The following is a 23,917-nucleotide window of genomic DNA, read 5'->3' as shown; positions in this document are numbered from 1 at the left end:
ATGTGAAACGAATACACATGAAAACACAACAAGGCCTAAACTCCATCATGGGTAATCCGGAGTGTCGGCGATCGGGAATTGAGACACGTTTTGTCACTTGGAGTACGAAACGTTCCTCGTTTCCCATGTTTAGACTAAACCCTACTCCAAACACAATGCAATGAGATGGCATACACAATGCGACTAATCATGCAACCTAGCATACGCAATGTTGTGGACTAAAATGGCATACACAATGCACGTGACATAATATGGCATACACAATGCGCTTACGAAGACTATCATGCGCACATGAACTAAATGGCATATACAAATGCAAGATGGACTTAAACCAAAGTGGGTGAACCTCAGCCACACCCAAATCAGTGGCCAAGGATGGAAATGAGACAACCGAAACACATGCAAACATGCACGGATGCAAAGGACCGATCCTAAGGCATAACATGCAGCTCTAACTAAGCATGGCAAAGGATGAAACATGACATAAAATGACACATGATACAGCTTTGAAATGTGATAAAAGATGGTCCTGAAACATGCAAACATGTCACACAATGTAAGCTAGGGGGCCCGGGTACCGAAACTAGTGAAGTGCGTTACACTAGAGGTACCCAAAGCAATGCACCAGTGGCAAAACCAATCCCAAACAGACCCTAGGCAGGTCTGAAACAGTGGGAAAATAACCTAAAATGATGGCTCAGAATGCAACGAAATGAAGCTCATTCAATGGTCGGCAAATGAGGCATACAAGCCCGACTCTCAAACGCATTTAAGGAGTGCAAAACATGGCAATATAGCATTCATATAGGCTCTGAAATATGATGCAAAATGGATCCAAAACATGAACACACCTCAGTATATGCATGGAATGGACCTCAAAACTCAAAGTTAAGCATGGGTATTGAACTACAAGCATGCAAAACAAACATCATTCAACCATGAAACTTGAAAACAAAGCTAGGGCAGTCCAAAATAAGCAGAAAATCAGTTTAAGGCATGGTCAAAAAGTGCTAACATGAAGGGCCAAAACAATGTGCAACATAAGCTAGTGAACCATGAGTTGTACTACACCTATATGAAGCATATGAGATCTCACTAAACCAGCCAAAAATAGAAGTATTTCATGCCAAAATATGCCTAAATACTCACTGAAACTCAGTCCATGCATGCAAGAATGATGGGCTCCTTTGGAAAGCCATACAAGGGGTTGTTCTACACATACATGATGGACACACCAAATGGTAAAACTACCTCTAGAAAGAGATTCTGAGGGTCCTAAAACCCACTAAAAAGAGCCTGAAATGGGTCTAGGAAACATGAAAATAAGGGCCCCTTTGAAAGGCCTTGAATGGGGTTGTTCTGCACATGCATCATAGACACAAAATATGGCTATAGGGGCTCCAGATAGAGTTAAGGAAGACCTTAAAACTCACAAATAATGGCCTAAAACAAGACTTCAAAGCATGTAAAATGGAGCTCCTTTGAAAAGCCAACAAAGCTAGTAAAGAGAACAAGGGGTGAGAGAGTCACCCCTCTCTGATTTTGAAGCTCAAAAACATATATTGGCCACTGAAAATCCACTGGTTTTCAGTGGCCAAAAGGCCAAACCAAGGCCAATGCAAATGCTCTAATGCATAGCCCTAAACATGAGGAAATGGAGCATACAAAGGGGAAGATGACCCCAAACAGAAAAAAGTTCTTAAACAAACATGTTTAGAAGATCAAAACAAGACTTTTTTCAGTTTATGTTAAAGTCCAAAAATGCTTGCAAATAGGGCTAAAGAATGGAGCAAAATAATGTCAAAATGAGGGAAATTGAGACTTACCCTTGTAGCACAACAGTGCAGCAACTTCTGGACCAAGAAAGTGAGCTCTCAACCTCTGAAAATCAGTCCCAAGGTGGTTAAATGGATGGTGGAGGCGGTAGGCTAGGAGGTGTAGTGTAAATGGTGTAAGAACAAAAGGGTTTTGGAGCTTGGAAGAGAGAGATATGAAGGGAAGTGTATGTATGCTCTAACCAAAGGGTTCAACCCTAGCAAAGGAAGAGGAGGCCTCCCTTTATAGAGAAGAGAGGCCAAAGCTTCTCTAAGAAGCTTCAAACCAAGCTCAAAGATCCTCCATACACGTGTATGGAGGATCACTTCTGAGGCTTCTAGTTGGCACAGCTGGCTTACACTCAAAGAGACCAAAAAGCAGGAAGCAGGCCGACCAGTTAAGGTGGTCGGCCGGCCACTCCCCCTGGTCGGCCGACCAGGGGTCAAAAAGTTCAAGTTGAAAAGGTGGTCGGCCATACCAGATTGGTGGCCTCCCAGGTGAGTAGAATACAGCTGTATAGTGAGAGACCAAAAAATGTGACACAAGAGAGAGAAAAATCAGCTTTTTAGCAAGGTTCAAAAGGGTCAAGAAGAATTACTGGTCGGCCTACCCATATTGGTGGCCTCCCAGATGAGCACAACATAATGGTGGTATGAAAAACCATAAATTGTGGCTCAAAAGTGAGAAAAACTAGCTTTCTGTCAGAAAAATCGGCTAGAGGAGAGAGAAAAAGAGAAAGCTAGTTTCCAAGGGAAAAAGGTGGCCTCCCACCATGCTACCACCTCCCTAGCAATGAAAATAGGGTCCCTACCAAAAATGGACCAAGACGGATGCAAAATGAAGGTTCGGGGGCCAAAACACGCAGTCCCAGGCCCCGAAAACCGACTGTTAGGTACCGAAAGTGGCGTACGACCACGAAGGTGGTCTCTCAGGCCACAGTGTCCCTCAAAAGAGAGGAAACAAGGTGTGTGCCAAAAATCGGAGAAAACGGAGGTAGTTAAGCGGTCCCGAATCGAGGCACACGGCCGACGACTCTGAAAACTGGAAACTGGGCTCCAAACAGAAAAAATGGCCTACGACCACGAAACGTAGCCTATGGCCACTGAGAGATGGTCTACGACACCTCTCCCTCCCTTTGGGAAAAGAAAATAGAGAAAACAGGACCTGGTTCACAAACCGAGGCAAAGCACAAAAGAGCCCTGAAGTCCGGAGGCAAGGCTCGCAGCTGAGACTCTGAAACCTCAGAACGAGCACAATATGCATCATCACCGAGCGCTCAATCGGTGACGTCTGAGTCTTAAGGTTGGTCAAACATGAGGTGTCTACAGTTACCCCTTTTTGGCAGAACTCGGAAGTCATAAGTGACGGGAGTGAATGTCAAAGCCCAGAGACGACCCATTTTTGACAAGGCCGAAGACTTAGACAAACAAGCGAGATAAAAGATGTGCCCGCAGGCATGCCCGCAGGCAAGGGCAAAATGCAGAATGATATGCACCAAGCCGGGCGTAACTCATGATCACGCAAAACAGCAAGCTATAATGAAGCACATATTCACAATGGATGCACCAGTTTTAAGCAAGCATACACAAATCTAACTACATTATATGCAGAAAAGGTGTACGAGAATTACTGCAATTCTCACTGCGAATACAGTGTGCATGTGTGATCGATACACAAAGCGAACGTGTGATAGATACACAAAGTGAGTAAGCACGTGTGATAGATACACAAAGGGTGAACACAAAGTGTGATAGATGCACTTAGTGAACAAGTGTGATGGATACACAAAAGGTAAACACGAAGTGTGATAGATGCAATAAGTGAACAGAGTCTGATAGATACACTAAAGGTGAACACAAAGTGTGATAGATGCACTCTGTGAACAAGTGTGATGGATACACAAAAGGTGAACACGAAGTGTGATGGATGCACTAAGTGAACAAAGTGTGATTGATACACTAAAGGTGACCACAAAGTGTGATAGATGCACTCAGTGAACAAAGTGTGATTGATACACTAAAGGTGAACACAAAGTGTGATAGATGCACTATGTGAACAGAGTATGATTGATACACTAAAGGTGAACACAAAGTGTGATAGATGCACTATGTGAACAGAGTATGATAGATACACTAAAGGTGAACACAAAGTGTGATAGATGCACTATGTGAACAAAGTATGATTGATATACTAAATGTGAACACGAAGTGTGATAGATGCACTTAGTGAACAAAGTATGATTGATATACTAAAGATGAACACAAAGTGTGATAGATGCACTTATTGAACAAAGTATGATTGATATACTAAATGTGAACACGAAGTGTGATAGATGCACTTAGTGAATAAAGTATGATTAATATACTAAATGTGAACATGAAGTGTGATAGATGCACTTAGTGAACAGAGTATGATTGATATACTAAATGTGAACACGATGTGTGATAGATGCACTTAGTGAACAAGTATGATGGATATACTAAAGGTGAACACGAAGTGTGATAGATGCACTTAGTGAACAAGTATGATGGATATACTAAATAAATAAAGTGTGGTTGATACACTAAATGAATGAAGTGTGATTGATACAGAAAATGAGAAGGTGTGTGATAGATACACAAAAGTGAATATGTGCATGATAGATACACAAAATGAGAATGTGTGTAATAGATACACAAAATGAATGAAGTGTGATTGATACACTAAATGAGTGAGAGTGTAATAGATACACAAAGTGAATGAAGTGTGATTGATACACTAAATAAATGATCTTAAACGGAACTTCTTTGAATGAACCGTAGATACAATATCGTGCATGACTGAAATAGAAATTTGATAGGTACAATGCATTACAATGCATGATGCTTAAGAAAAGCAATAAATGGACAAAGCGGCGCTTTAGAAAGCACCTCATGAGGCGAGTGGCGGTGAACTGCTCTTCTCCAATGGGGATCTTCCCTTATGCTCTTTGAACACTTACTTTCAACTTACAGTACAAAGGTTCTAAAATGCTGACATGGGTTCTTTACGTATAACACTCTGGATGCTGCCTTTCTTCCTGATCATATTCACAACTTTCCCTATTCTCCAACGGGGTGACAGACTAGGTTGGTTCAGTATCCAGAATTGAGGTGCATACACGCTATCTCAACCTATGGGGCTTCCATACAGATTTCAAGCCGGGGATACACCCCTGGGTATTTAAACCAGACTTTAGTCCCGGAAATCTCGAACCTTTACGTTCTAGGCATCAGCCATTCGAACTCTAGTTTCCACCGTCGCAGTTGGTCTCCTAGGAACTCATTGCAAACACGACCAAGATATCCCTGGCAGGGAATGGTACTCAAGGAGAGCACTTTTGATCGCCATTCCGGCTTGAAGTAGACTTGATCTTGAGTTTGAGGTAGAGGCACACTCATACTTCAGAGCATTGGCAAGACCTGAAGAGGTACACACGGAATGTAGTCTCGGAACTTACTGAAGTTGAAACAAACTCAGATACCCGACATTTTTCCTCTTTTCTTTTTCTTTGTAGTCTGGAACCCATATAGCTTCAAATAGGTCTTGGTTTTACTGTTCTGACATGACCTGGGTTGAACCCTATGGTTTTACGAAAGAACGAATCTTGTTTTACATAGATGTGGAGAACGGCACGGCACCCGGAGCGCAAAACGATTTTATTTTTGAAATTGAGAGATGAGTTCTTGACCGGGGTATTGAGCCTACGATTGAACACAGTGCACTACGACTCAACAACGAAAAACAAAAGGTAAACAACCTAAACACATCGAGTAACACTCGAAACGGCTCCAAACAAGAATTGAGATAAAACAAAAAGACACGACACGCAGACATGCACAGGAAGCCTGTTTTTCTAGGTATTGTTTCCCACCTTTTCTCATTTGTGATTCTCACATCACTCGGCCTTCAAGCTCGATTTTTCTCTCAAAACCCTTTTCTCGCTTTTCCTCTCAGCGCACATCTCTCTATTCTTTAATTTCTCATTTTTCATTCCTCCCCAGGGTGATTGATGAATAAACAAAAAGTTATGGGCTCTTGCCCCTAGCACTCAGCCAGATTCTTCTTTTTCTCCGCGCAGCTAGTGAATTCCTCCCACAGAGGGGTTGCGCTGCAACTAAGCGTGCAGCGAATCTGCAGCTGACATCGGCTGTCGATGCTCTGTCGGGGAGTTTGGACGTGGTTAGATCTGTCCAGATGAGGGAGTGGGATATTTTGATCCATTCCAGTTCGTGCTCCGCACTGTAGACACCCCATTTTTGACCGACCTTAAGACTCAGACGTCACCGATTGAGCGCTTGGTGATGTTGCATATCGTGCTCGTTCAGAAGTTTCAGAGTCTCGGCTGCGAGCCTTGCCTCCAGACTTCCGGACTCTTTCATGCTTTGCCTCGGTTTGCGAACCAGGCTTTGTTTTCTCTTGTTTTCTCTTCCTAAAGGGAGGGAGAGGTCTTGTAGATCATCTCTCAATGGCCGTAGGCTACGTTTCGTGGTCGTAGGCCATTTTTCCCGTTTGGAGCCCGGTTTTCGATTTTTCGAAGCCGTTGGCCGCGTGTCTCGATTCGGGACCGCTTAACCACCTCCGTTTGCTCCAGTTTTTGGCATGCATCTTATTTTCTCCCTTTTGGGGGACACTGTGGCTTGAAAAACCAACTTCATGGTCGAACACCACTTCCGGTGCCTAACAGTCAGTTTTCGGGGCCTCGGGCTGCGCGTTTCGGCCCCCGAACCTCCATTTTGCATCGGTTTGAGTTCATTTTTGGCAGGGACCTCTGTTTCATTGTTAGAAAGGTCGTAGAAGGGTGGGAGGCCAGTAATTGTTCTGACAACCAGTTTTATTCCTCCATCGCCCTCCCTCGCCCGTTTTTCTCACTTGAAGGCCAATGTTGACCACCCTAAGGCCACTTTTTCTTACCCCAAACCACATATTTGTGTTGTACACACCTGGGAGGCCACCAATATCATATGGCCGGCCAGTAATTCTGTGTGAACCTTTTGAACCCCTCCTAAAAGTGGCATTTTCTCTCTCCTGGTTCATTCTCTCCAGTTTTTGACTACATGGTTGTGTTGTGCACACATGAGAGGCCCTCTTTTTGGAATGGCCGGCCATTAATCTTCATTGACCCTTTTGACCCTTGGCCGACCGGCCATGGGGAGAGCCGGCCGGCCACCTAAACCCTAGGAAACTGGCCGGCCATGATCCTCTCTCCAGGTACTTTACAGAAATGCCCATTGTTTCCCCCCAGATTTTGTATCCAGGGGGACTAACTTTTGGGGGGAAACTTGAATTCCATTCCCTCCCTTTTTTCCCCCCTCTTTTGCCTATATATCCAGGCCCTCCAGCTGTGTTTAGAGGGTTACAAAATTTTGGTTTGGAGCTCCTACATTGTATCTCTCTCTCTCTACACTCCAACCCTCAAAACCTCCCAAACCCTACACCATTTCTACACCACCACCTAGCACCACACCACCACCATCCATTCCAGCCACTTGGAGCTGTTTTCCAGAGCTAAGGAGCCACCAAACTTGGTCCAAGAGTTGTCAAAGATTTGGTCTTCAAGGGTAAGTCTTCTCCTCCCTCTTTCTTACCTTATTTTGCTCAATATATTATCCATACTTGCTCGCATATTTGGGCTCCGACCCTAACTAAAAATAGCATTATTTTGAGGTCTTTTTCATGTTTGTTTAAGGGTCTCTCCCTGTTTGAGGCTTCCTTTTTACACTTGCTTCTTTACCTCTCTTGTATGCCTCTTTCTTGCATAATATTTTAGGCCTATTTGTAAACTATTTTGAGCTTAATTATAAACTGTAAAGTGGCTTATTTTGAGCCCTTATTCAACATTGTTGAAGGGATCTTCACTGCTTGAGGCTTTCTTTTGTCACTTGCCTCTTTATCCCTCTTTTGGCCTCATTTTTGCATGTTTTGTTAGCCCCTTGTGCTTATATTTTTGGGCTCTGGTCCGAACTGTAAATAGCCTCATTTTGACCCCTTCTTCATGTTTTATCAAGGGAACTTTGCTGTTTGAAGTTCCCTTTTTGCTCTTTGTGTTTAAACTTCTTTTTAGGCCTTATTTTGCATAGTATTTTAAGCTTGCATGTGCATTGTTTTGGGTTTGGTCACTAACTGTAAAACACCATATTTTGGGCCCCTCTTCAACTTTGTTGAAGGGCCCTCCTCTATTTGAGGCCAGAAACCATCACTTGCTTCTTTGTCTCCCTTTTGGCCCATTTCTTGCACAATGTTTTAGGCCTGTTTGTGTTTAGATCCGTGGCTTGTTAAAAACCGTAAAGTGCTTCATTTTGAGCCCCTCTTAAACTTTTTCGAAGGGCTCTTGGCCATTTAGGGCCAGAAGCTGCTACTTGCTTCGTTATCTCTCTTTTGGGGCCATTTTTGCATGCTAGCTTAGTCCTATTTGTGTCCATTGTTTGACCTTGCTTAAAACTGTAAATATGCTTGTTTTGGGACTGTCTTGATTCTGTCTTCACACTTCATGTTCAAATAATGCATGATTTGCATAGCCATAGGTCATTCCATGTACCTAATTTCATGTTTCGGGTCTCATTCCATGTATCGGGTGCCATGTTTCCATGTTCTGGGGCTGTTTTGCATCATATTTTGCTACTGAAATTTGCATGCTAGTATGCCATATTCCATGCCTTGCCATGTCTTGTTAGAGTGGCATTTGTGCCTTAGGATCGGTCCTCGGTTTGCGTGCACGTGTGCACGCATCTCGAGTGTCTCATTTTCATCTAATGGCCTCCTATGTGAGTGCGGCTGAGGTCCACTCACGTTGGTGTAAGCCCATATTGCATTGTGTATGCCATTTCATTTCATAGCATTGTGTATGCTAGGTCGTATGTTAGCGCATTGTGTATGCCATGTTATCTCGTGCATTGTGTATGCCATCTCATAGCATTGTGCATGCTAGGTTGTATATTAGTTGCATTCATGCATGTCATGCATATTGCATTGTGCTTGGGATAGGAGTTAGCCCGAGCACGGGAAATGAGGGACGTTTCGTACTTCGAGTGACAGAACGTGTCTCAATTCCCTGTCACCGACACTCTGGATTGCCCATGATGGAGTTAGGTCTTGTTGTGTTTTCATATGCATTCATTCTATATTGAGTTGCACAATTCGACTCCTCGGCCATCATGCATCGAGATGCGTGATTGGTGGCACGAGAATCGAGACATGCATACATTTGTGAAAATACATTGCCATGCCCTTTTCCTGCTCTCTGTTGCAGCAAATCAAGAATCAGTAGCCTTTCAAAGGCCTTGCACAGCATTCCGGCATCAATCGCGAACAGAGGCTAATTGGGGCATCGCAGTGGATTTCCGTGCCAAGCAACCCGAGCATGCACCATTCATCATCCGGAGCGGAGTCGAGGCAGTCCCTAGCTTGCATGCTAGTTTACAGCTTTCTTAGTTTAATTTGTTAATCAATTAGAATTCTGTATTCATTCGGACTATATTATTTATTCGGGACTGTATATTATTTATTCGGACCCTCCGCGTGAGGGCAATATTGTAATAAGTGTGCGTGTGTGTGATGTATGTCTTCCAACCCCACGTCTTTCTCCCTTTTATTTACCAGCTTATAATGGTTAGATTAGGGCATATTTCAATTAGCATACAGTATGATAGCATGTTTGCATTCATTCATCTGTTTTGCATGCACTGGGCTCGGCGCATCATACTAACTGCATTGTATTTTCAATTTCAAGTTGAATACATGTTAGTTGTAACATTTCATATGCCATGTTTAGAATAGCCGAGCCTGCTATAGTTGCATTTTTGCATGTGTTGCATTAGACATTTCTGTATAGTTAGGATCATGCATGGATTTCTAATTAGCTTCTGTTTTGGCTTGGAGTACTCGGTAAGTTTTTATGCTTTAGCATCCTTGCATGTGTGTGAGTGACTGCCATGATAGCATGCTTACCATGAGGCTAATTGCTTATGTGATATAACTGCCTGAATGCCTGTGGGTGAAAGTTGGGTTATTTGGATTGGAAAAATTCATTCACTGCGTGTTTTTTAAGCCCACTAGATAGTGGCAAAATCATGTTTTCTAAGCCCACCTAAGGGTGGCAAATCCACGTCTTAACCTACTTGCGAGTAACACCATCAAACCATTTTCAAACAAATAAACATGAAATGTTTTGTTCCAATTCAGGCGATCCAGTCTATACTTGTATGCTGTGCGCATCACATAGTAAATCTAGGCTAATAACCGGAATAAGAACGCATAATGTTTTCAAAATTATATATCATGGTTAGTAGAGGCCGATCTTTGATCGGGCGAGCGGGGGTGCTCACGAAGTGACCTTTCCAAATCGTACCCAAGTTCCCGAGCCGAGGCAACTTTGGTGATGACGGACACGTGGCCTTAGGCAACGAGTCAGGGTTTCCTAAATTTCCCAAAAATAAAATATTTAGGTGGCGACTCTGTATCTGGCAAAGCAGTCCATGTTTGACACTTCTTTCAAAAAAAATCTGTTTTCTCAAAACGATTTGCTGGATTTGGACTCTTTGGTTCAAACTTAGAATCGTGACAATTTGAGAGTCCTGAACTGTAGTGAGCCCAACATCGAACGGAACGGGGGACTCATCCCTCCCTGGGCGTTCGGGGACGTCTACAGTTTCTGGCGACTCCGCTGGGGACTTAGAGAACTTGACTCGAACTCATGATATCTTGTTTTGATTACACTTATGTGTTTCTTTGCATTGCATTTGCATTGGTGCGCCTAGGACACCGTGTTTGCCATCTGCTATTCCTGAACGGTTTGCCGGAGGCTTGTCTTGTTAAGGCATGACCATAAGGCTGACCGGTTGTGGCCTCTACCAGTATGGGAACACAAACCCCGATTTTACTGAGGCACCCTTTTGACCATTCGACCTAGTGCATATTCGGAATCCATAGTGACCATTCCAAGCTAGGACAGGTTGATTACCCGATTTAGGTTGTTTGAAACCGCTGCGTGCGTAGTGAAACCCTAGCTCCTGAGAAAATAGGACAGGGAAAACCCTACCCCAATATAGGGGTGTTTTGGCTCTCAATTATTTGTTATGTGCTGTCAGAGTGTGTCTCTACAGGGATTGCATGTATCAGTTTATGAGTTTGGGCATCAGGCCTGCGGGCATCAGTCAGTGTTTGAGAATCAGTTATCTGCGGGTATTAGATTCGGTCTTTGGGGACAGCGATTCAGGGATAATGATCAGTGATTGAGGACAATATGTGTTCAGCTTACCGACTGTGTGTTGTTATGCCCGGCTATGTATTGTGCATTTACTTTAAGCTGTTATGCTGTCCGTTTATCTGTTTATTTATTTCCTTATTGCTTTATTTATCTTTTTACTAGGGCAGTTTTAGCACAATTGCTTCCGACCCAGTAGATATTCCCCAAGCACTTTGGACAAGAGGTCGCCGGCTCAATCGATCCGAGGATCTGGTTGACGGACAGCCAGTGTTTCATTCTCTACCCCCAATTGTCAGAAGAAGGCCAAGAAGACGCAGTGTGTCTGAGCAGAGGTTACCAAAACAGTGGTCTACCCTAGCAGTGAATAGTCAGGTTCAGGTTTTAGTTTCTGCCATAGAAATACACATACCAGTCAGTCAGCAGGATCAGCAGAGTGTAGCCGGAATGGAGGAAATGATGCGTCAGCTCCAAGAGAGCATGAAACAAATGTAGGAGGACGCTGTCCGCCAAACGAAATTCTCTAAGCAGCAGGCCGCAATCATGGCCCAACAGGCGGAGATAATTACCCGGCTCCAGCAGCAAGCCGGAGCGTCAACCTCACATCCAGTTCCTCCTCCACCAGGGGTCTCGTTACCCGAGCAGGCACCTACTGTCCAGAATGCCCTGCCAAACACCCAGAACACCTTACCCAATGTCCAGAACATCCAAGAGGACACAGACCTTCCAACGGGTCCAGCTCCGCCCCCGCTTCCGCTTCAACTGTCCAAGACCCATACACCCAACCACCCGGACTCTCCCTTCGAGTTCGAAATAGACCATACAGCTCTGAAACTGAGCAAGCTCGAGAAGCTTTTCAAGAAATCACAAGGAGTAAAGGCTATTCCGGATATCGAGGACAGATATACCGATGTGGCCGTAACGTTGCCAGATAGATTCAAGATGCCGCAGATTGATCGTTTTGACGGATCCGGGGATCCCATGGTCCACCTCCGGTTATTCTCAGATATACTACGGCCAATGGATCTAACCCGACCACAAAAGCTTTCGCTGTTCGGCCGAACCCTGTCGGGTGTGGCCGCTATTTGGTACGCGAAGTTGGAAGATGAGGTAAAAAGAAGTTGGGATGAAATGGCCGAGGCCTTTGTCGCACAGTACTCGTACAATACCCAGATCGAGAATACAACTCGTGATCTCGAAACAACGAGGCAGGAGCCCAAAGAGACTTTCTCAGATTTCGTAACTCGGTGGAGGCCGAAGGCATCGATGATGACTTTGAGGCCCACTGATGAGGACCAAATCAGGATGATTGTACTCTCTTTCCCCACCTTTTCGGATCTACATGAGATGGGGGTACAAATCGAGGATGCGATGAAGCAAGGTCTGATTGACCAGGACAGGGAGCAACCCCGGAGAACATTTAACCGCAACAATAACGCAGGCCCGAGTGGCGCTGCAATCGCAAGAGCTTCGGAGGTCAGCATGGTCGCCACCATTCCCCCTCCCCTTCCAAGGCCCATGGCAGCCACACCCTTCTCCGGTGCATCCGGAAGTAATACCCAAACCACTAAATACCAGCCTAGAGGCCAAAGAACCTTCACCCCACTGTACATGCCTTTGTCTAAGGCTCTGGGGGTCTTAATCAGAAAGGGGCATCTAAAACCCCTGGAGCCGAGGCCATTACCAAATCCACTTCCACCCTCTCACAACCCAGCCAAGTACTGTGCATATCACCAGCAGCACGGTCATGATACTGACCAATGTTTCAGGCTGCGTCACGAGATTCAAGACCTCGTTGACAAAAATGTGATTCTACCTCCAAAGAAACCTAACGTCACAACCAATCCACTCCCTACACACAACCAAGCTCCACCTCCCAAAAGAGTCAATCTTATCCAGAATGGGGTCGTGTCTTACGATCCTAGCATCTATATTACTCCTACCCATCTACCTAAGCCGGAGGTGCTCTTTCCCGACTGCACTGACTTCTTGTGCATATTGGACAGCTCTACAACCCAACCTGAGCTAGTGGTGGCGACTGTGGAAGACAGCGCAACAGAGGTTGCAGAGGAGGATGGAATGGTTGAGACAGGGTTTGAGCAGTCTGGAAAATTTGCTGGGGAAACCTACGACCCAAGTGAATACATCCTGTCAGTGGGCCAATCTGAGCTAAGTGTAGGGCTGCCAGAAAAAGTAGAAATATGTGTGATTCAGGGGGACAGATTTGAACAAGGAACGGACAATCTGACGGCTGTAGAAGAGGGCCTTACCAACCTCCAGTTCTTTAGTGACCAAGAATCAGGGGATGCGGCAGTCAACTGGTTTGAATATGAGGAGTCGGCAGAAGTTACCGGATGGCTAGATGATCAACCAGACGTTGTAGAATTTCAACCAGAACAAGGCCAAGCAGGGGCGAGAGTACTAGTGATGGCCGAAAGTTAGAGTGCATTGCCGGAGAGCGTCAGTACAAAGAATTTCGCTCAGGACAGAAGCATTGTGAATGCAGGGAAAGTTTAACAACAAACTGCACTGACACAGGTAGAACAACAGGGTTCTGAGAGAACTGAGAAAGCCAAAATCCATGAGGGGATCGGAAGTGCTGTGGGCACAAGAACAGAGGATGCTGTGAGCATGCAGGCTGAAAGTGCTGTGAGTACAAACATGCCCGAGCCAGACAGGTGCGTTTTGAATGCCAACGGAATGTGGTGGGAAGACGATGACTTATGTCTTGCCCACACAGACGAAGACTGGGGAAGCAATCAACCAGACGACAGCTGGTACCTCGATGAGGTTGATCACATGACAAGAAGCGGGCGGTACTTCAAGCCCTCGCACCTAGACCAACCCGAGGCATCTGGGAAGGACAAAGAAGCCGAGAGACAGAAAGAGAAGCAGATCGAAGAGGAAGCTGTATTGAAACAGCTGAAGAAGATACAAGCAGACATCGCCATCTGGGGACTGCTTATGGCGCCGCGAGTACACAGACAGGCTGTCTTATCTGCCATGGACAAGGCCAAACTCTCTATAGATACTACACTAGAACAGCTGGTTGGGCTGATTTTTCCGGGAGGAGGTTCCCCAGCATTAACCTTTTCAGACAAAGAACTACCACCTGAAGGCACAAATCACAACAAACCCCTCTACGTTTCTGTAGAATGTAGAGACAAGTGGATACCGGTGGTACTTGTCGATACCGGGTCCGCCATCAATGTCTGCTCAGCCAGAACAGCGTATGCAATCGGGTTGAAGCCCGCGGACTTCGTGCCGACTACTCAAGTGATCAGAGCCTATGATAACACTAGCAGGGAAGTGGTGGGGACTGTCAAAATTCAGACCCAGGTTGGTCCCAGACAACACAACATTGAATTCCATGTCTTGGACGTTTCGCAACCTTCAATCTACTCTTGGGGCGGCCGTGGTTGCACCAAGTAAAGGCAGTCTCTTCCACTTTACATCAGATGTTGAAGTACCCTCACGGGAAGGTGGTGGCTATTGTCTTCGGGAATTCATCAATTCATCCGCCGCCGGAAGTGTCCACACCAGTTTTGGAAATCGAGCATGGCACTGAGGATGTGTTCTTATCAGGGTTCACTTTGGCTGAGGCTCGAGTGGTACAGAATATTATGGCTATGAATGAGGGGGTGTACGTCAGTGCTCAATCCGTCTACCTCATGAACAAGTTACAACACATCCCCGGGATGGGATTAGGAAGGAGCGGCTGGAAGGGCGTCGCAGCATTGGCCGAAATGCCACACAACCCTCATACCTTTGGCTTGGGTTATACGCCCACCAAAGAGGACTGGGTAAGGAAGGGTAAGGAAATGGCCGGAAGAGCCAGAGCAAAACAAGCTGGGAAGCCTTTCGAATTAATGCATAGGCCCATTCGGGGTACCCTGAACGGACGCTTCGTCCGGGAGGGGGAGGACTTCCCATTTTGTGGCTTTTCAGAACCGTGGTTGAACGCGGAGAGGAAGCGCGTGCCGGGGTTTGAGATTTTCTTTGACCTGCAACTATCCGGGGATGACGTTGCCGAAGAGCAGACAGACCCATCAGCTGAGGTTGAGCAGTATAAGAAAGTGCAGTCTGAGGACGCCGAACTTGAAATGGGGGTAGCACTGACATGTCTACTTTTAGATCCTCTGATCGACCAGGAGTGCTTGGGGGATAACTTCTCGGTATGCGTGATCGGGAATGGAACGGCTGCGGGCCTGCCAGCAACTATTTTGGATGCATCTATCGCACCCTCTCTCATTTGGCAGTATGAAGAGGGATTTTTGTCCAGCAACGCCGGGTCAGGTAGTGAGCCGGAATCTGATTCCACCGAATCTTGTGAGTCAGAATCAGGTTCCTGCTCGACTTAGTCTGAGTCTGGTAATTCTGGGGATAATAACCCGGATGACACAGTTATGTCCAGGTCATCTTTTTCTTTCTCGTTTGAGTCTGTTGTAACCGAGAATTTGGACAATTTGGATGTGCTTAATGAGAATCAAGTAACTGTGGTTTCTGAGTACTTTTCTATGCCCTTAATTTATTGCATAAACTCAGACTTTCAAAATTTTGATGAAAACGACGAGGAAGAAATTCCTTCGGTTTTGCAACGTTTAATTGAGCAGGAGCAGGAGAGATTTGTCAAACCCTTAACGGATGAAATCATTATTGTGAATATTGGTACTGAGGAGGACCTACGGCTGGTCTAGATCGGGTCCACGTTGTCTTCAGAGGAACGCGAGCGCTTAGTCGCCTTATTAAAAGATTTCAAAGATGCTTTCGCGTGGTCCTACGAAGACATGTCTGGGATCGATCCTGAGATTGTATAGCACCGGATCCCCCTTGACCCCGAGGCCCAACCTGTCAAACAGAAACTTAGAAGGATCCGCCCCGACTGGGCTCTCAAGATTAAGGAAGAGGTCACCAAGCAAATCGACGCAGGCTTCCTGTTGGTATCCGAATACCCGACTTGGTTGGCCAACATCGTCCCAGTGCCGAAGAAGGATGGCAGGATCCGAGTGTGCGTGGATTTCAGGGATTTAAACAGAGCTAGTCTGAAGGACGACTTTCCCTTGCCGCATATTGATGAGTTAGTGGACTTCACAGCGAGGCATGCTTTGCTCTCATTCATGGATGGTTTCTCAGGTTACAATCAGATAGTGATGGCACCAGAAGACAGAGAAAAGACTACTTTCACCACCCCGTGGGGGACTTACTGCTACAGAGTGATGCCGTTTGGGTTGAAGAATGCTGGAGCTACATATCAACGGGCCGCGACTACGATATTGCATGATATGATCCACAAAGAGGTTGAGGTGTATGTGGATGACATGATTGTCAAGTCCAAAGAAAGGGACGGCCACTACACCGCCTTGCAAAAGTTCTTTCAAAGGATCAGAGAATTTCGGTTGCGGCTGAATCCTCAGAAGTGTACGTTTGGTGTTACAGTGGGAAAAATATTGGGATTTCTGATTACACAAAGGGGCATCGAGGTCGACCCTTCAAAGATCAAAGCCATCTTAGAAATGCCACCACCAAGGACTGAAAAGGAGGTGCGAGGCTTTCTGGGTAAAGTGCAATTCATAAGACGGTTTATCTCAAAATTAACCTTGACTTGTGAACCACTTTTTGGTCTCTTGAAGAAAGACAAGAAATTCTAATGGGACGGCCGATGCCAAGCTGCTTTTCAACAGATCAAGGAATATTTACAGAACCCGCCCGTGTTGTCACCGCCAGAGCCGGGAAAACCGTTGATATTATATCTTTCAGTGACCAAGACTACAATGGGCTGCATGCTCGCACAAGAATCAGATGATAAGGTGGAGAGGGCCATCTACTATCTGAGCAAGAAGATATTGGATTACAAGACCCACTACACTCCGCTGGAGAAGGCTTGTTTGGCTTTGGTACGGGCTACCAGGAAGCTGTGGCACTACTTGTTAGCTCACTCCGTAATGTTGGTTTCACGACTGCATCCCATCAAATACCTTTTCGAGAAACTAGCACTTACGGGTAGGCTAGCTCGTTGGTTGCTGTTGCTCTCCGAATTCGATCTAAAATATGTAACAAGCAAGTCAGTCAAGGGAAGAGCAGTGGCAGAGTTCTTAGCCGATCATCCAGTCAAAGGAGGTGAAGCAATTGAATACTTATTCCCAGATGAAGCCATTTTGCACATCGACGACGAGTATTGGACGATGTACTTTGACGGAGCATCAAATCAGTACGGGTATGGGATAGGAGTGTTGCTGATAGCACCCGACAATTCCCGTATCCCTCTAGCCTTCAAACTCCGGTTCAAAGTCTCGAACAACGAAGCAGAATATGAGGCATGCATTGCCGGTCTAGAAGCAGCCCTGGAACTAGGAGCAAGACGGTTGGACGTCATCGGGGATTCAAACCTTGTTGTGTCTCAAGCAAAAGGAGACTGGAAAGTTAAAGAAGAAAAGATGATGATGTACCACCAGACCTTGGACTTGTTAATTCCTCGGTTTGAAAAGCTAAACTTTGCTCATCTTCCAAGAGAGAACAACAGGTTCGCAGATTCTTTAGCAACTCTATCTTCCATGATAGACATCCCGTTTGGAATCCGGATGCGTCCAGTCGTCATTGACCAGAAATTTGCGCCAGCCTATGAGTCGATCGCTGCTATAAATGAGGTTCAGGACGAAAACCCCTGGTATTACGACATTTGGAATTTCTTGGAAAATGAAGTATACCCGCCAGGGGTAAATGCCAAGGATAAAAGGGCAATCAGAAGAATGGTCGTTCAGTTCATCATCTGTGGGGGTAAGCTGTATAAGAGAAGTCATCTGGGAATGCATAAGTTGTGTGTTGAAGTCGAGGAATTGAAGCGCCTGATGGAGGCCATCCATGGAGGAGAATGCGGTGCGCATATGAATGGAGTAATGCTAGCACGAAAGATCCTCAGACAGGGTTACTATTGGTCCACCATGGTGGAGGATTGTATTAGTTTTGTTCGGCGATACCACAAATGTCAGATCCATGCAAATCGCATGAATATCCCGCCGTCGAAACTGTACAACATGACTTCGCCTTGGCCATTTTCAGTTTAGGGAATCGATGTGATCGGGGCTGTCACTCCGAAGGGGTCGAATGGGCATGAGTTCATCCTGGTTGCGATAGATTATTTCACAAAGTGGGTCGAGGCCCAATCGTATGCGGTGTTGAAGGCGTCGCACGTTGCAAAGTTTATCAGAAGCAACATCATCTGTCGCTATAGGGTCCCAAACGAGGTCATTTCAGATAATGGTTCCCACTTTAAGAAGGAAGTGATTGACTTATTGGAGAAATACAACGTGGCTTTCCATAAGTCATCCACATACCGGCCGCAAACCAACGGAGCGGTCGAGGCCGCCAACAAGAATATCAAACACATATTGCAGAAGATGGTGGAAACCTACCGGGATTGGCCAGATAAGCTGCCATTTGCTCTGTGGGGCTACAGGACTTCAATTAGAACTTCTACCGGAGCAACTCCGTATTCATTAGTTTATGGGATGGAGGCCGTTCTATCTATCGAGATTGAAGTTCCGTCATTACGAGTATTGGCTGAGTGTCAAATAGCCGAAGCAGATTGGCAGCAGAGCGGGCTTGAGGAACTCATGCTCTTTGATGAGAGAAGACTGAAAGCACTGTACCATGTTCAAGGTTATCAACGCAGAATTGCCCGGGCTTTCAACAAGAAAGTTAAGTCCAGGAATCTAAAGGAAGGAGATTTGGTGCTCAAGGACAACCAAGCTCCCATCCACGACCCAAGGGGCAAGTTCAGACCTAATTGGACTGGTCCCTATATCATCAAAGCTATCTGGTCAGGTGGAGCTGTGGTTCTGATGGACCTAGATGGCCTGGAATTTTCCCAACCGATCAACATGGACAAGTTGAAGAAATATTACCCTTGAGAGGCTCGCTAGGCCGAAAACCCGAAAGGGCGACCTAGGCAAAAGTTAGAGCACAAAAAATTGGAAAACATAAAAACTGAGCTCGCAAGGTTGAAAACCCGCAAAGGGCGACCTTGGCAAACGTTAGAGCGTAAAAAGAGAGTGAAAATACTCGAGTGAACCTAAGCCTGAACTACGTAAGGCTTGATTCCCATCTTTGGGATACATAGGCAACTTCATCCTGAAGTTCAGCCATGAACTTTTTCCCGATCAACTTTGTCCATTTTGACCATCTCAGTCATCTTTATCCATCAGCATTTATCGCAATCTCCGGTGCAGTGCTATTCAAACTAGGGGCAACTTTCCGTTGCCATGCAGTGCCACGGTACTCTTCAAACTAGGGGCAACTTTCCAGTTGCAGGGATCCGGGGTTGTGCATCTCAGTGACAGATCTTAGGCGTGTTCAGTTCTGATCCATATCGAAAATGGTTTTGAAAAGTTTTAATAAAAATTGACTTTGTTCAAATTAATCTCTTTACAACTAAGACCATTTTTGGACCAAAGCGGAAAATTTTCAGTACCACAACCTTCAATTTCATTGATTTCAAAACAGAGTTCTCCTGCTCTTGCATACAATCGAAGTTGCTTTTTATTACATTCGTAAAGAAAACTTGAAAGTACTAATAAAGCAATAAATCCGGAGCATAGTCAAGTCAAGTATCCCTGTGCCCCCTCCCAGAGCTGGTCGAAGCCTCTGATGCCAAGCTAGGCCCAATCTGTGCCTCCTCATTAAGCCAATCCAAGCACTCGTCAGACAAAGTGCAACTGAAAGTGGGAGCAGGGGCCAGGAGCTCTCTAGTCCTCCATACTGTGGCATATCGGGCAAGCTGTGCACCACGGACCGGGAAAGCAGCCGGGTACTCAATCCCCTCTGGCGGGCAAATCTGATCATGACCGAACTGGCGCAGGAACCGGAACGGAAAGTAGAACACACAGTGGGTCAGACCAATCAACTGGATCCCGATCACCCGGGACATGCTATAGCTCATTGCCGGGAGATTGAGCCAAGGGCAACACCAAGCAATGCGACCTGTAGAAAAATTGCACATCTAGTCTAACCACCACCTTTCATCAGGGGCATCAACTAGGCACTGTCAAAAGAAATAGCCTCGAGCTGAGTAGGCTGGGCAAGAGTCCACAACCTACAATTTGTCCATCAACCATACCTGGGGAGGGATGAAAAATGAAAGAATAAAGAATAGAGAGATGTACGGTGGGAGAAAAGTGAGAAAAGGGTTTTTGTGAGAAAAACCGAGCTTGAGGGCCGAGTGATGTGAGCAAATACATATGTAAGATTGGGTGGGAAACATTACCTGCAGCAGCAGTGGACTCCCAGCAAATCTAGTCGTCTCCCGGCAATAGATAGCATCCAAGCCCATCAGTGTCTCGGCCAAGGTCATGGCGATGCAGCTCTTTTCTTCTTTCAAGCCTTGAGCAACTTCAATCAGATGAATGCTAAATCCGCCAAAGCCCGGGGAATGCAGAAAGTGAGACAGCAGGCACAAGCAAAGGGCGTGTTGCCGGAAACCTTGCCAATAATGGTTGCTGCGGTCACCAACGTCAGAAAAGCGATGAATCAAACCGAGGATATCCAGTTCCCCATTACAGATCAGAGACCGAGCATCATGCGCGGTGAGTCCACACATCTGCCCTAAAGCTTGGGCGTGGCCAAAGCGGAACTGGGGCAAGATCTCTTCATGAGATTCAGATTCCATCAAAACTTGAAAATCTTCAAAAGTTGGACATACCTCTTGCCCGCCAAAGCTAAAGACATGCGTCACCGGGTTCCAAAACCTCGCTGCGGCATAGAGGAAAGGAAGGTGCAGCGAAGTGCGACTCAGCGCGAACAGTGCATTCAAGCCGAAACCCCGGAAGTTCAACTTTTTCGAACCATCTAGAGAAGCGATCCAAGCTGTGAGATTTTCAACGAGAAATGCCTCCATTTTTGTGCAAAACTAAGATGAATTGAATCAAAAAACGGAGCTAAGGCTTTTAAAGAGGAAAAGACACTATTCGGGGGACAAGTGTCAAAAATTTGACGGTTGCTGAGCTGAGTGGCCGGCCGGCCACCTTTTCTGGCAGGCCGGCCATTTCTTTTTTCAAAACCTGGCCGGTGGCCTCCCCTTTGCAATAAATCTGGCCGGCCGGCTCCCAAAAGTAGCCGGCCATGCTCCAATGTGTGTCTTTAGCCCTGTTTTACCCTCCAAGAGAAAGTTTCAAGCATTTCCATGCAACGGGTGTGTCGAAGGCCTCTATTTCCCTCTGTTTCGGATGTGTTCCGTTGCCCAGATCGTCCGAAGTACACTTTTTTTTGTTAAGTTTTGTTTATCGAGTTGTTGTTTTGTTTATCGAGTTGTCGTTGTGCTTATCGAGTCGTTTGTCGAGCTGTCATGTTTCGTGTTTTTGAGTTGTTACTCTTTGTTTAAGCAATTTTTTGTTTGAGTCTTGTTTATTGAGTTGTCAACACTATTGTGTTTTGCTTATCCAGTTGTAAACTTGCTAAGGTTTTGTTATATCTTAGAAAGTTAAGTTGTTGCGTCGGTTCACTACCTGACTGGGCAAAATGCACAATGCACATTTCCATTCAATCTCATTATGGTGCAAAATGATGCGATATGATGCTAAGAGTTTAAAATACAACACTTTTTTCAAAAGCTGTTTCATTCCATCGTGCCTTGCTTGTTACAACATTTTGCAGGCTAAGGCACAGGTTTTACAAAGAATAAAACTGCCCAACAATGTACAATGTGCTACAACTACTAGCAAAAAGATAAATAAAAAAGGAAACAGCCGCATTTGTGCTCTCAAGAGCAGGAATAAGAGGCCCTCTTCGCCCTCTTCTGCGGAATAGACTCTCCGCCACCATCGCCATTATCATCATCTGAATCGGAGTCGTCATCCTCGGTATCCCCCTCAGCCTCGCCTCCACTCCCGGAACCAAGACCGGAGCCGTCCTCTCTGTCAGCAGATGTCTTTGACTGACGATCTGTAGCCTCCTCCTCTTCATCCTCACCAGGCTCCTCCTCTATAATGTGTGCTCTGTGTCTATGAGACGACCCCCCCTCCAGCTCCTCGAAAAGGCCCAGATGGCCCAACTCCTCGAAAAGGCCTGGATGGCCCAGCTCCTCGAAAATGCCCGGATGGTCCATCTCCCCGAGAAGGCCCAGGTGGCCCGGCCTGCAGCTGAGCATATACCGGGGGCATCTGAGAATAAAGAGTTCAATTTAAATACATCAGTCCAAATATGTACCTCAGATGCAGATACAAGAAAACTACATGAAATGGGTACATGTAAACACAGTGTATAAGTGAGGTGTGTGTCAGATGTGCTCTACACAAGTAGCCTATCAATGCAGTAGAAATCAGCATATCATCAGAAGTATGATAAATGCCAGAAAACTAAAAGGTACCTGGAAGCCCATGATGGACAACTGCGCCTCCCTCCGCAGGACCATCCCCTCAAGTAAGGCTACCATCTCGAGCACCTGATCCATGTACTCAACAGGGGGCTGCAGATGCAAAGGCAAGGGTATCAGTAAAGAAATGAACGTCCAAGTATCTGAGTAATGAATCAAAGCCGTAAAACATACCAGTGGTGAGTCGGGGTCTCTAACATATCGATGGCCGGGCATCGGAGGCTCTATCGGGATCGGAATCGGAGAGGTAGTCCCATATTGCCACCCCATCAACTCGGTCGGCATGTCCGGCCATCCAGGATGAGGATAAGTCAGAGGAATCGGGGGAACCAATCCACCCCCACCTCTAGATATACCAGCCCTGCTGGTGGAAGGGGCCTCTACAGCCCGAGCCCGGGCCTGGCTCGAAGATGGCATGCCAGCAGGCCTCATCGTCGGAGTACGAACTCCCGTCAATGGAGGCATCAGGTATATGTGACGGTAAGTAGCGTAATCCCCCTCCTCAAGATGTAGCAAAGCATCAGTACCCAGCATAGCACTAACAACATCCCGGGAAGAGAGCCTATCAGCAATCTGCATATCGACTGGGGGTGCTAAGGGATGGTCCTGAGAAGTGTACCCCCAGACCTGACGCAAGAAGCAGTCCCCCAAAAACCAGGCCCTACCAACTGGCCCTTCGAACAGAATCCTGTACCGGGAGGCACCCCACCCTCCGGCAAACTGGAATCGGAGGCCTTCACCTAAAGGCGCCCATGGCTGCCATGTAATCTACGGATAACAGACGCATAAACTAAGCAGAAATCGAAAATGTACAGGACAAATCAAAGATGAAAACAGAAAGAACTGAGAGTTCTGAAATACCTCCGTCGACCGCACCGTGTCGAAGTATTGCCGCAGATAAAGGAAAGACTCCCGAGGTCTTGGCCGGTGCTGGCCTTCAAATACAAATGAGTACGGGGTCACGAGAGGTCCCTCTACCACCAACTCCGGGGCCAATGTCGGGAAATACACATAGACCCACAACTGTGGAAAACAAAGTAGAATACGAAGTGCTGAGGGCAAAGTGCACGATACATAGTATAAAGTGCGCCGTGTGTGTAATGTGCAAGTAATGAGGAGCAGAAATGTAAATCAAGAGGGCAGAAAGTACCTCCCAGGCTCTCTAATAGCCGCCAAGTAAGTCCCCCCGTCCGCGGGAGGTCGTGCTCATGTAGCAATAAAGGGTAGCCAAGCCGGCGCCACCCCAGTCATACCGTCTGACCTGTGACAGGTCCACCAAAGCACTCAACAGATAAAGCCCAACAGTGTTCCCCCTGTCGGCAAACAAAGTGGTCCCGAAGAGGAACATCAGAAAGCCGCGGGCATACTGTGCTGCCTCCTCAGGAGTCCCGGGCTCCATCTCCACCCGCCGGAAATGGGAAGAGAACCAGGTGTATCAGACTCTCCCCGAAGATCTATCAACAGGCGGGCAAACCCCCAGCAAATATATCCAAGCAGCCTCCCACTGGCCCATGTCCTCG

General features: G+C 46.2%; 1 pseudogene; it reads left to right on the top strand.

The window, feature by feature from the left end:
* The window catches only part of LOC114284937 (CBL-interacting serine/threonine-protein kinase 6-like), a 63,744-nt pseudogene that overhangs the window by 6,447 nt on the left and 33,380 nt on the right, over window positions 1-23,917 (top strand).

Source organism: Camellia sinensis, chromosome 5, assembly GCF_055761805.1.
Source record: "Camellia sinensis isolate YWXY chromosome 5, ASM5576180v1, whole genome shotgun sequence".
Lineage (NCBI taxonomy): Eukaryota > Viridiplantae > Streptophyta > Magnoliopsida > Ericales > Theaceae > Camellia > Camellia sinensis.
The sequence above is the reverse complement of the archived record's forward strand: the minus strand, read 5'-3'. Positions and strand labels throughout refer to the sequence as shown.